The following is a 15,200-nucleotide window of genomic DNA, read 5'->3' on the forward strand; positions in this document are numbered from 1 at the left end:
AGTAAAAAGACACAGTCGTGACTACAATATCATCCACTTCTGAACCAGTCCCATAGTATTCCAATGCATCTAGTCTGCCCACTGGATGCCGTGACATTGCTTAACTTTCCTGATACTCAAGTGTGCAGCCTTTCCATCAGTAGTGTAAGGGCTGAGCTTTTCAGGCTGCCAGCATAATGCCATGCATTGCCTGTTATAAATGTCAGGTTTGTTTTGTATCAGCAAAAGTATGGTGCCATGCCTATTAATTGGGGTTGGATACCGCCACAACTGAATGTGGGCTGAGGTGACATGACATACAGTATGTGTGGTCGATAATAAAAGTATTAATTATTATCTGATAGTTTTCTTGTCTTTAATAACAATAACAGTGGAAATTGTAATACATCTTTTTGTTGGAAATGGCTGATAGCAAACAATTGCTGACACAAATGTTCAATGGCATAACACTATGGTCTTTATTTAGTAAGCCCCAAAGTGCTTAGTAAGATCTACTGTAGGAGTGTAGGCAACTATGAAGTAGTCCTTGTAGTCCTTATGGTCCTGCAGTACTGTAAGATCTACTGTAGGAGTGTAGGCAACTATGAAGTAGTCTGTGTAGTTCTTATGGTCTTGCAGTAAGATCTACTGTAGGAGTGTAGGCAATTATGAAGTAGTCCGTGTAGTTCTTATGGTCTTGCAGTAGGATCTACTGTAGGAGTGTAGGCAACTATGATGTAGTCCGTGTAGTTCTTATGATCCTGCAGTAAGATCTACTGTAGGAGTGCAGGCAACTATGAAGTAGTCTGTGTAGTCCTTATGGTCCTGCAGTAAGATCTACTGTAGAAGTGTAGGCAATTATGAAGTAGTCCGTGTAGTTCTTATGGTCTTGCAGTAGGATCTACTGTAGTAGTGTAGGCAACTATGAAGTAGTCCTTGTAGTTCTTATGGTCCTGCAGTAAGATCTACTGTAGTAGTGTAGGCAACTATGAAGTAGTCCTTGTAGTTCTTATGGTCCTGCAGTAAGATCTACTGTAGTAGTGTAGGCAACTATGAAGTAGTCCGTGTAGTCCTTATGATCCTGCAGTAAGATCTACTGTAGAAGTGTAGGCAATTATGAAGTAGTCCGTGTAGTTCTTATGGTCTTGCAGTAGGATCTACTGTAGGAGTGTAGGCAACTATGATGTAGTCCGTGTAGTTCTTATAGTCTTGCAGTAAGATCTACTGTAGGAGTGTAGGCAACTATGAAGTAGTCCGTGTAGTTCTTATGGTCCTGCAGTAAGATCTACTGTAGTAGTGTAGGCAATTATGAAGTAGTCCGTGTAGTTCTTATGGTCTTGCAGTAAGATCTACTGTAGCGGAGTGTAGGCAACTATGAAGTAGTCCATATAGTTCTAATGGTCTTGCAGGGGGCTGATAACTTAGCTATCTATGAAGAAGAGAAAAACTTTGTGAAACTTTTCTCCAAAATATAACACCATTCCTATATAATGTTATGGTTGGAGAATGCAGAAAAACACACAATTAATTGCAGATATGAGAATCCTTTTTATGAAATAAAAAAAAGGATTTTCAAGTGTAGCATACAGTATACAGTACATGTATGTGTGTGTGCGTCTCCGTCCTCCCATCACATTATACTTCCTCCCCGGTCCTCTTTCCTCCTGGCGCTTGAGTGAATATCATACCTAACTGTAATGTGCAAGGCTTGTGCAGTGTGTGATTGCCCAATTAATATCAGGCTTCAATGTTATAATTACACTGTATATGCTGTATGTCCTAGTTGCATGTGTCCTGTGCAGTGATCTTATTGAAGAGGTAGGAGATGTTTTTCTCTAATACAAAGGATCACTCTGTTTGTTTCCCCAGGGATGTAATAAGAAAATTGCTTTCCAGATACCCCACAAAAAGCAGCAATATCGGAAAAGCTATTTTTCCTATTCTGTGGGAATAGAGTCCTATGTCATGTAATATTTTTGCACCATGTATACAATATTTAGTAATGATGGCATCAATTTTAAATAAGGCCACTTGTAATATACAATTCAAAGTCCGTCCTATGAAACTATAATAATTATATTAATAATTTTTTATTTATACAACACCAGAGGCATCTTAAGAGAGGAGAGAGACCTCTGGCCGGGCCCCCAAGTCTTTGACGGGAGCTGTAGTGTCTGAGCCCTACAGTGTTCAGACTCCACTGCGCATGCACAGATCACCAGAAAAATGGCCACATGCCATTTTCCTGGTGAATTCAGCAGCGCTTCTGCCGCCGCAGTTGGACTCCTGAGGGTAAGAATACAAATGGGTGCAGTGCGCGTGGTGTGGGCCCTCTGGAACTTAGGGGCTCGTGTGCACCGTGCTCACTGCACCCATTTTAGATATGCCACTGTATAGCACTCTTTTTCCAACAGAACTCAAGGCACTTTACATACATCCAAAACAATGCAAATGGTACATTAGAGTTAAGTAATAAAGGCTGAGTATCCCTTATCCATATATCCTAAACCCGTAATATTCAGAAAACTGTGGTTTTTCAGAATATTTCAAGGGGGGGGGGGGGGTTGTTTGCCCCTTTTTTTTCATAGTTTCCATGTCCCCCGGTGTCCACAAAGGGCTTCAGGTTCCTCTTCAGCTGCATTTCCGGTCCCAAGGGTGCATTGCGTGAGTGCGCGGGCACGCCGGTGATGTCATCGGCGTGCACTCGCACAATGCACCCCTGGGACCTCTGAAGAGGATCATGAAGGCCGCCGTGGATGCCGGAGGACACCGTGGATGCCGGGTGACCATTGGGGCACCACTAGGGTCTAGGTAAGTACATTTTTTTTAAAAATATTCCAAAAACCGTAAAAATCCCTTATCCAAAATGCTTGTTGTCCCGAGCATTCCGGTACAGCAATAGACAAGCAAAACAGACATAACAAATACATCCTAGAGTGCACAGAGTAAGCATAATGCAGAACTAGTTTAAGCATTTTGGGTAAGCTAGTCAATTGATAAGAAAGGTGTTTCACCACAGGTGATGGCAATCATACATTACCAGGGAAGTCCAGGAACAGAGCATTTTCTCCCTCATGGAGCGGGTCATGTAGGCAAGTATGCTGCGGACACATTGCATTTACGATCCATATGCAATTTTTGAAACTACTTAGGCTTGCGCATACGCGATGTGTCATTCGATTATTGCACAGTTGCAAATTTGCTGATCAGCAATCAACTCTGAATCAGGCCCAGAGTACGGTCCCAACAAAAACATCAAGTGCATGAATTTTGTATCCCATCCACAAGCATACCAGGTGAGGCAGCCATGTTGGCGCACTACCAGGCTTACACTGAATGGGATGTGATAATATGGTTTAATATGGTTTAATATGGTTTTTAAAAAGTTAATTTCTAGAATAGAAATCAATTTATATTAGACCAAGATATTTAAGACAAAGAAATAAGTTTCTTGGTCTACTTTGCTTTAAAATTATGCAACTCCTTGATGTAGGGGTTGGGTGCTGGTGCTGCTGGTGGTTTGGTGTCGAAATCAGACGTTTTATGGTGTCTAGTCGCACTAATAAGTTTGTGAAGAGACAAAGGACTATTTAAGCAATAAAATTGCAGGGCTCAATATAGGCTGAGTCACGGCACCTAATTACAGTGTTATAAAGCGGAGGGAAATACCCGACTGATAAAGGATAAAACAAGTGTTGCTGTATAATGTGTATAATCAGGGTGACTGGACCCATACTTCAGTAAACAAGTGCTTTTGATAAAATATAGAAGTTTGTAGTTCTATATCATATTTATAAATAATGATTATTAATAATAATAATAATAATATTAATATTTCACTACCTATAGCTCTGTACACAATATATTGCTCAGTGTTCCCTTTTTCATCAGCGACCAGAGATGATCATTGATGAAAAGCAGACACTGCCGGGGGAAACAGCTGATTGCCGGGGGAAGCCACTGGTCGCATGCTCCTGCAAACAGCGACCACCCCAGGACTGGTTGCGGGAGTGCACTTCTGGTGACAGTCACCCCGTACACACAGGGATATGGTCGCTCAGCGATAATGGCTGAAATTGCACCGTGTGTATGGGGCGTAAGCTTCAGTTATGCTCGGTAAAATAATATATAGTATAGTATAGTACAGTATAGTACAGTATAATATATATAGTATAGTACAGTATAATATAGTAAATATAGTATTATATATATGCTTGACGACCCTTGTCTCCAGTGTCATATGTACCCGAGTGCCGCACCTTCCTGTCTTTGCATGCTATCTTTTGTGAAGGCACCGGGTCAAGTATTTCTGCGTCACATGGAGTGCCGGACCTAAGATTATTATATAGGATTTAACCCCTTCCTGACAGAGCCAGTTTTTGCGTTCCTGACAGAGCCATTTTTTTTCAAATCTGACATGTTTCACTTAAGTGGGGATAACTTTTTTTTGCTTTTACTTATCCCAGTGATTTTGAGATTGTTTTCTCGTGACACATTGTACTTCAAGTTAGTGGTAAATTTGGGTCGATACAGTCTGTGTTTTTTTGTGAAAAATACCAAAATGTCGTGAAAAAATGGAAAATTTAGCAATTTGCAAAATGTCACATTTTCTGCTTGTGAGACAAATAAACATACCACTCAAAATAGTTAATAACTAACAAAGACCATATGTCTACTTTATGTTGCAATCATTATTTCAACCTCCTTTTCATTATTTTGGACACTAGGAGGCTTCAAATATGAATAGCAAATTCTCAAATTTTCAAGAAAATTTCAAACTCTGATTTTTTTAGGGACCAGGTCAGTTATGATGTGACTTTGAGTGACTTGTATGTGAGACACCCCCATAAATGATGCCATTTCAAAAACTGCACCCCTCACAGTATTCAAAACAGCATTTTGGAAGTTTGTTAACCCTTTAGGTGTTTCACAGGAATTAAAAGAAAGTGTAGGTGAAATTTCAAAATTTCATTTTTTTTGCAGATTTGCAAATTTAATAAATTTTTCTAAGGAACACAGTAGATTTTACTAGAGAAATGTGACTAAAAATTGATTCCCCCAATTCTTTGGTTTTCATAAATATCCTATATGTGGCCCTAGTGTGCACGGTGACCAAACCACAGGCTTCATAATAGAAGGAGCACCTACTTGATTTTGGAGCCTCCTTTTTATGAGATTATTTTTTAGGCACAATGTAGGTTTCTAGGCACCATAAGATGCTAAAAGTTAGGTACCCCCCCACAAGTGACCCCATTTTGCAAACTACACCCTTCAGGGAATTCATCTAGGGGTATAGTGTACATTTCAAACCCCCAGGGGTTTCACCAATTGTGGTACAACTGGGCAGTGAAAATGAAAAAAATTAATTTTTCATTTTCACAGCTCAGTTGTATCAAAATTGGTGAAACCCCGGGGGGTTTGAAATGTACACTATACCCCTTGATGAATTCCCTGAAGGGTGTAGTTTGCAAAATGGGGTCACTTGTGGGGGGGTTCCACTGTATGGGTGTTTCGGGGGTCATTCAACCAGAATCTGTGCTGCAAAATCCAAAAATCACTCCTTCCCTTCTGAGTCCTGCCATGCACCCAACTGGTATTTTTTGGTCACACATGAGGCATTGCCGTACTCGGGAGAAATTGGGGCACAGATTTTGGGGTGCTTTGTCTCCTTCATTCCTTGTGAAAATGAAAAATTTTGAGCCAGATCTGCATTTTTGTGTAAAAAAATGTAATTTTTTACGCAAATATTTTTATGTTTATGACGGAAAAGCAGTTGTTTTTTTTCAGACACGTCCATCAGTGATAACATTCTCCTTTATACACGGTACATTGACGACGTGTTCTTACTGTGGTCAGGAGGGTCAGAAGAATTTGCTCAACTTATGCTATGTGTCAATGCAGCCAGCCCATACATTAAATTTACTTATTCATGTGATCTGGTGAAGGCAAAAATTTTTTAGACGTGGAGTTGAATTTGGTGGAAGGGTACATTTCTACCAATGTTTTCAGTAAGCCCACAGATCGTAACACCTTATTGCAGGCGGCCAGTTACCATCCCCCTGCATTAAAAAAGGGCTCCCAGTGTCACAAATGATCCGAACGGCAAGGATCACTAGTGACAGATCCCAGGTTCCAGAACAATTGGATAGGGTGATAGAGAGATTTAAAACTAGGGGATACCAAGAAGAATCCTTGATGCAATCTAAACAGCGGGTCTTGGCAATTAATAGAGAAGATCTGCTGAAAACTAAATTGAAAAGTGATCAAGAGATTATCCCTCTAGTCTGTAAATTCTCCACCTCTAACCCCATTATACAGAGGGCCTCTAAGGCCTTATGGCCGATTGTCAGCACTGACAAAGACCTACCGGCCTTTAAAAACACCAGACCTATTGTAGCCTACTCACGGGGCAGGAACTTGAGGGATAGATTGGTGAAAACAGACATTACAGACATGACTAAAAAGAAGTGTCCCAATACCTTTGTTAAACCCCTGGGTTGCTACAAGTGCAGTGATTGTGCGACTTGTAGACTTCTCATTCCATGTAAAAACTTCAAACACCCTCATTCAGAAAAAATGTATGAAATTAGACATGTGTTGGGGTGCAATTCGACATATGTTGTGTATGTAGCGGTCTGCCCATGTGGTCTTTACTATGTGGGGCAGACCACCTGCAAGTTCAAGGAGAGAATGGGGGGCCACAGATCCTCTATTGGCTTGGCCCTACGGGGTCGTGAAACTGACCAGCCGGTGGCTCGGCATTTCAAAAGAATGAACCACCCGTTAGAATCTTTAAGGTACTTCATGATCGACCATGTCCCTTTCTCCCTTCGGGGTGGGGACCGAGCTAAAAAACTCTTAATTAAGGAGTCCCAGTGGATTGTTCGTTTGGGCACCACCAATCCGGGTGGCCTGAATGAAAAAATTAACTGGAACAGCCTTATATAAATTGAGTATTATATTATAGTGAAGCTAATTTTTTCCAAGTTCTAGAATGTTTTTCAAAATTCTAGGATGTTTTTCTAAATATTATCTGCAGCCATTTTGTGTGATATATAGCTATGTCACACATATGTTTATATTGATGTTTGTGTGTTCTGTATTGTGTAAAGTGTAGTGTACTATATGTATTCCATGTATTAATATGTTTACTGTTTCTGTGGCGCTAATGTCTATTGCTTTTTTCCATCAGGGCGCTGGTGCGCGTAACTGCTAGGAGAGTGGTCTCCCAGCAACGGGTGGAACGCAAGCCGGAAGGTTGGTGGAGCGCAGAACGCTCCCGGACTTCAAGGAAATGCGTCACCGGAAGCCGAGAACGACAACTTCCGGCAGTACGGCAGCAGACGCCCGGCGGGGAAATTAGCAGACTGGCACCGCGGATGGGGGTATATAGGTGGGGTGAGTACTGTTTGTATTTGTTTGCTGTGCCCTGACGAAGAGGTGTTAACCTCGAAAGCGCTAGGCTTTAATACAGCCATGTTATAAAGTTACCTGCGTTGCTTCCTGTTTTTTTACCGAGTGCCGCTGACTGTGGAAAGTTGTATTGGATTATCTAGATGTGCACCGGGACTTGTTACTTTTGCGGAGTGCCGACATACCAGTGGACATTTTATATATATATATATATATATATATATATATATAATATTTGAAAGGGCACTCACCAATTCGCAGATAAAACGTATTATTTATTCAATCCATTAAAATATTTAACTTCAAACAGTCGTCAACGTTTCGGTCCGCATTTCAGACCTTCTTCAAGACAGACAATGCAGCAAGAGATCTTACTCCAACAGAGACCTAAATTGCACTGGTCCCATGGTGAACCTATATACCCACCCACACAGGAGGTACCTTCATACAACCAATGAGATGTCCCTCTATTATATTATACTTATATGTGTATTAAGGGCTAGCTCCAGACATAGCCCCAACCTGTATTGTGCACTTAAATGTACAAGGCACAAGGAAAAACTATTTGACACGCTGTATAGCTAGAAACCATCAGCCAATATATCTAATATCTCGGCGTGCGTTCCAACTCAGTGGAACGCACCGCCATCTTGTTTCCGTCTACTGTTTCACATTAAATATACACCAGTATGGCCAATTGTTATATGCAATCCATTGTTCCAACCGGTTTGATCAACCCATTAGGCCCCGTCATCCCTGTACCTTAATCAATCATAACATATCGCTGAACTACTTGGCCGTGCGTTTCCATTCAATATTATAGGATTGCATCACCTGGAAGTGACGCGGATGTGCTCAATCCGGAAGTCTCGGGAGCTTGGTATACAACAGTATCCCAGCAACCGTGCACGCTGCTCCGTTCTTTTATGTTGTTGTAACGCGTCACCCGGATGTGACGTTTGGATGGGGCATTCCCAGGGAGATGATGTGAAGCGTTGCCTGGCAACTTCCAGCATATGGGCATCGGGTGCTGATTATATGGCTCAAATATATAGCGGTCAAATGGCGTTATCTAACTTCAAAAGACACTGTCATACAATTGATATGCATGACTTACAGTTATAGACTTTATATCAATAATGTCCTATAGCGGTAGGCATCAGATTCACCATGGTCCCAGCTATATGTATGTATAGGACTAGTTCAATAAAGACAAACATTACACATAGACATAACATACACAAAGAGTCAACCCATGGGTGTATTCACCCATAGATTGTATTAATGCTCCAGAGGGCAAACATTTTTTATTTTGCCCTCCCTGCTCCACTGAATCCACTCAAAAAGAGGGGGGGGGGTTTGTTTCAAAACTGAAAAAATACAGGTTATAATCAAGTGTCCAGTAGCAACGTCTTAAGTATCCTGGAGCCACTATACATAGCATCCACTCCATCGCACAGTGTCTCAAGGGGCAGTCCCATATCACAAGAATACACTATATGGCAAATGTTCATTGAGCCCCCTCGGTGAACATGTATCTAGTCGCTGTATCCATTTCAATTCCTTTTGCTTTAAAAGTTTCTCCCTATCACCCCCACGTCCTTATCATACTCTTCAGACTTGCAATTGAGTGACCCTTTACAAAGAAATGGCGAGCCACTGGCTTGTCCGAGCCTTTCTTCTCGAATGCCTCCCTTATTGACCGTCTATGGTTGGTCATTCTCTATCGAAAGGTCCTAGTTGTAAGGCCAACGTAGTAAAAGCCGCAAGGGCATAGCAGGGAATATATAATGTACGTGGACTGGCAAGATACTCTGTGCTGTAACGTAATTCTCTGGTTGGTATGCGGTTGTGCAAATGTCGATCCAACCATCATTGATCTGCACGTAGTGCAATCCGCACAGCGAAAACAGCCCTTTCTGCCCGTCGGTATCCAGTTCTTGTTTTCTCGAGCCGGCATCATTGTGGGCCTCATTAGCATTTGTTTGAGATTCGGACCTCTTTTGTATGAGATCATAGGAGGTGTCTTACTGATCGCACCCAATGACGGATCCCTTGTAATGATGGGCCATGATTTCTGGATCGATTTCTTCAATCTATGCGAGGCTGTGTTGTAGGTGGTAGAATAGATCATCCTTTTTTCATCAAAGGGAGCTTTCTTGGTTTTATCTTGGAACCTTGCTCTTGCTTTTTTCAAGCACCGATCCACTACCTCTCCTTTATAGCCGCGGGCTAGAAATCTGTTAGTCATCTCCAATATCTGTCCTTCAGCTGTCGCTGAGTCTGAGTTGTTGCGGAGTACCCGTAGGTATTGCAAAATTGGCAGCCCCTCCTTTAGTTTTTCCGAGTGGTGGCTGGTGGCAAACAGGAGTACATTACGATCTGTGTCCTTTCGATATAGCTTGTATCCCAGGCCACTTGTCTGCTTGTAGACTGTGACGTCAAGGAAATTCAGTTCCCTATTATCAACATGTGATGTAAATCTGATTGGGGAGTCCAGTAGATTGAGATACTGGATCATCTCGTTTAGCTCCACCAGAGTACCCACCCACACTATAAAAACATCATCAATGTATCTCATATAACTTGCTATGTGGATATGGTATCGGGAAAGAATGAATTCATGCTCGTAGGAGTGCATGTACAGATTGGCATAAGCCGGCGCGGGGTACGGCCGATTTTGGTAGTAGTAACCTCCACCATAGCATAAAACGAATGGATCCCTTGAAGATCCTAATATTAATGCACGACTGCATCAAATTCCATCCGTAACCATATGTAAGTGGGTCCAAAGCTTTTAAAAAAAAAGGACTCCTCAGACTGGAACACAGCAGGCTAACAATAAACCAACTGCAGGGATCCATTCGTTTTATTCAATAAGAAGGTTACATACCGGGAGTGAATATTTTCACTACCCACTCACATACGGAAATTTGCCCCTGAGGAAGTCGTATCGACGAAACGCATTGGGTGTTTTTTCCTTGCTTTAACGAACCATACTGCATACAGTTGAAAAGTGTTTTACTGATTTTAAATTTGTATTAAATTGTAAACTAAATATTTGTCTGGAATTTCCATTGTGTGGATATATTCTGGTGGTGGAATTTCATTATAGGGGCGCACTCTGTTTCCTTTTCCATTTTCTCTCCCACTTCCCCCACTAACAGGCGGGACAAATAGAGTTGCTGCCCCCACTGAATGTATGTAGCGCATTGAAAGGGTACCCCTCTTGTCATATATATATATATATATATATATCTATATATAGATATATAGATATATATATATAGTATAGTACAGTATAATATAGTAAATATAGTATAATATATATATATATATAGTATAGTACAGTATAATATAATAAATATAGTATAATATATATAAAGTATAGTAGTAGTAGTAGTAGTAGTAGTACGTTTATTTATATGGCGCCGCAAGTAAAGTATAATATAATAAATATAGTATAATATATATAAAGTATAGGACAGTATAATATAATATAGTAAATATAGTATAATATATATAGTATAGTACAGCATAATATAGTAAATGTGGTATAATATATATAGTATAGTACAGTATAATATAGTAAATATAGTATAATATATATAGTATAGTACAGTATAATATAGTAAATATAGTATAATATATATATAGTACAGTATAATATAATAAATATAGTATAATATCTATAAAGTATAGTTCAGTATAATATAATATAGTAAATATAGTATAATATATATAGTATAGTACAGCATAATATAGTAAATGTAGTATAATATATATATTATAGTACAGTATACTGTAATATAGTAAATATAGTATAATCTCTTATATATTTGGCTACATCTGTCACTCAAAGTGTGTCTGGAGCTGTAACGCTGGGTTGTGGACTTCCAGCTTAATTTATGATTGTCATCACCTGTTTTAAACAGGGTAATTGATAAGAAAGGTGTTTAAGCACAGGTGATGGTAATCCATAAATTAAGAAGAAAGTCCAGAAACAGAGCAATGTGTCCCTCCTGGAGAGGGTCATGTTGGAAGATATGCACCTCCCTCCCTCCCCCCCATTCACGGCATCCCCACGATTAAATGGCACATGCAAAACACTGACATGGCTATGGTCGACAATGAAAAAGGTTGACAAGATTTATTTTTAACTTTTTCAATGTTTTCAATTCATTCTCATGTGTCGACATGGACACCAATGAAGTGCCACACTTATGTCAACATTTACATGTGTTGACCTTTCTGTGTTGATTTTTTTCTTGTGGCAATTCGCGGCACCCCCCGCGCCCCCCCTCCCGCGATTTGCAGCACACCCCCCGCAATTCGCGGCACCCCCGGTGACTCCCGCGATTCGCGGCCCCACCCCGTGACACCCCCCCTCCTGCGATTCGCGGCACCCCGCGACCCCCCCTCCCACGATTCGCGCCAACCCTCCGGCCCCCCCTCCCGCGGTTCACGGTGCCCCCACGACCCCCCCTACCGTGATTCCCCACCCTTGACCCCCCCTCCTGTCATTGCGGCAACCCCCCTCCCCCGCGACCCACCCTCCCGCGATTCACTGCAACCCCCCGCGCCCCCCCCCTCCCACAATTCGCGGCACCCCCCCCCCCCGCTACCCCCCCTCCCGCAATTCACGGCATCCACCCACGACCCCTCCTCCCGTGATTCGAGGACACCCCTCACCTCCCCCCTCCCCCCCACCCCCGCGCACGATGGCACGGCTATGGTCGACAATGAAAAAGGTTGACATGAGTTTTTGAAGATTTATTTTTCTTTTTTTTAATGTTTTCATATTCATTCTCATGTGTCGACATGGACACCGATGAAGTGCCACACTTATGTCAACATTTACATGTGTTGAACTTTCTGTGTTGATTTTTTCTTGTGGCGATTTGCGGCACCCCCCGCGCCCCCCCTCCCGCGATTTGCAGCACACCCCCCGCAATTCGCGGCACCCCAGGTGACTCCCACGATTCGCGGCCCCACCCCGTGACACCCTCCCCTCCTGCGATTGCGGCACCCCGCGACCCGCCCTCCCACGATTTGCGCCAATCCTCCGGGCCCCCCCTCCCGCTGTTCACGGTGCCCTCCACGACCCCCCTACCGCGATTCCCCACCCCTGACCCCCCCTCCTGTCATTGAGGCAACCCCCCGCCCCCGCGACCCACCCTCCCGCGATTCACTGCAACCCCCCGCGCCCCCCCTCCCACAATTCGCGGTACCCACACCCCCCCCCCCGTGACCCCCCCCTCCCGCAATTCACGGCATCCACCCACGGCAGCACCCCTAAGCCCCTCTTTAGTCCCCCGTATACTCACACACCCCTATCACTACCCAGCTTCCTGCTCTCCTGAACCGTAACTTCCACCACTGGGGAGTCGCTGACGCTGTTTTGCCCACATGCCCCTATCATGCCTCATAGCCCAGCCTCCTGCTCTCATGCACCCAAACTCCCACCCAGTAGGAGGAGACACTGACTAAGGGCCACCATCCTGTACTCCTGTACTGCCACGCTGGACCCTCACCCACTGGCAGAAGCTGCACAGTATCTCCCACCCTTCTCTTTAGTCCCCCTTATGCCCACACACCCCTATCACTACCCAGCCTCCTGTTTTCCTGTGTCGTGTCCTCCGCCAGTGGGGAGCCGCTGACTCAGAAACACCCTACTATACTATTGCACACACACACCTAAACAACATGCACACACAGCCCCCCCACACCCACAAATGTCACTGTACCCTCCACACTATCAATGTACATCTTACTCTGTAACCGCTTTTTAATTAAACAAAACAATACACACCCCCTTCCACATCATATGCTCTCTATTTAACACATTTCACCTATAACTCAAGTTGCAATACAGGCATCTTTCATACAATTCTAACCATCTTTCTCATATGCAAATGTTCACAAATTAAGGGGGCGCAGCCCCTTACGACGGTGTGAAGAGCGCCCGTAGGGCGCGATGAATCACCTAGTATATATATATATATATATAGTATAGTACAGTATAATATAGTAAATATAGTATAATATATATAGTAAAGTACCGCATAATATAGTAAATGTAGTATAATATATAGTAGAGTATAATATAGTAAATATAGTATAATATATATAGTATAGTACAGCATAATATAGTAAATGTAGTATAATATATATAGTATAGTACAGTATACTGTAATATAGTAAATATAGTATAATATATATATATATATAGTATAGTACAGTATAATATAGTAAATATAGTATAATATATATAGTATAGTACAGCATAATATAGTAAATGTAGTATAATATATATAGTATAGTAGAGTATAATATAGTAAATATAGTATAATATTTATAGTATAGCACCGCATAATATAGTAAATGTACTGTAGTATAATATATATAGTGTAGTACAGTAAATGTAGTTTGTTTATTGCTAGTCATAACATCACCACTTGTTTTCAGTAACATCATATGAACTAAAATTAAAATTGCTTTAGAGAACCTGAAAAAAGGAAATATTTTAGATTTTTTTAATATGACAGCAGCCGCAGGCAGCATATACTACACTACATATATAGCAATGTGCAAATATATGATCGTAGTAACTTAAAGGTAGTAACTTAAAGGTCACAAATGCACTGTAAAGATAGATATATAACTCCTTTGTCACCAGTTGCTGATGTCAAAGAATAAATGTTGCTATGAAATCAAATGTAACTAAGATTGAAATTGGCTGCATAGAACCGGTTTTATCCAGGTTACTGTACTTTTCTAAATGCAATCTCTTATCTTAGTTTCTCTACACATGTGATAAAAGCCTAACTACTGCAATACTCCAACACCATGCCGTGTGAACATTTGCACACTTCTATGGGTGTTCAATGACACACCTGTTATCATACCAGACTTTGCGCAAAAATAAATGATTATTTATTACTAAGGACTCGACTATAAAGTATAAGGTGGATTAAATAATGACTATGGTTTTATGGATATGGCATAAAATACTAAATGGAACAGCAATAACTATGACACTGGCTTTTGTCTCACTTAACTAGAACTTATAGACTGCGTATTATTCAGTAGATTTTCCCACTCACTTATCTAAATATCAGTCTTACAGGCATAATGATATTATCAGAAGCTATGGTATTAATAGGTGCCAGCAGTGTATCATGGAGGTCACAGCACAGGTCTACACAGCAGAAATACTTAACCAGCGGGGATTACAGAATCAGGACTTTTTCTACATGCTTAATGCCCCCGATAATCAATAAGCGCATCAAGTCGGTGAAACGTCAGGTCAGAGGATTGAGGGATTAAGTCCGTAGATGTTAGTTCATTCATCGAGCTGTTTAACTAGCCAAATGAACCACTTTCCATAGTCTCCTTCCATGGAAAATGGTTCACCCCCTGTGAAAATCACTGGAAAGGGTAAAATTGCTCAGTGTATATGCACCGAGCAATTTTCCGCCCAGAGATTTTCACATAATCGCTCCTCATTCACCTCCAGTGTATATGAGGCTTTAGTCTGACTTGACTCCTGCTGCCTGTCTTAGGGTCACTTGCAAGAAAACTGCCAGAACTCCCAGTAAACAGGACGTTCCCGTCCCTCCAGGGCCAGTGCTAGGATGTCCAGAGCCCTCCTGCAAACTGTAAATTTGCGCCCTCTCATAAACCCCAAAAAAAGATATGTAAGGGCCAAACAATAGTACCTCACTTCAAGTTACACCACACAGTAGCTCATTTTTATTCACATTACACAGCACCAGAGCTGTAACTAGCCTTTTTGGTGTCCCTGT

The sequence above is a fragment of the Crinia signifera genome, chromosome 1, assembly GCF_055691185.1.
Source record: "Crinia signifera chromosome 1, ASM5569118v1, whole genome shotgun sequence".
In the NCBI taxonomy this organism is placed as follows: Eukaryota; Metazoa; Chordata; class Amphibia; order Anura; family Myobatrachidae; genus Crinia; species Crinia signifera.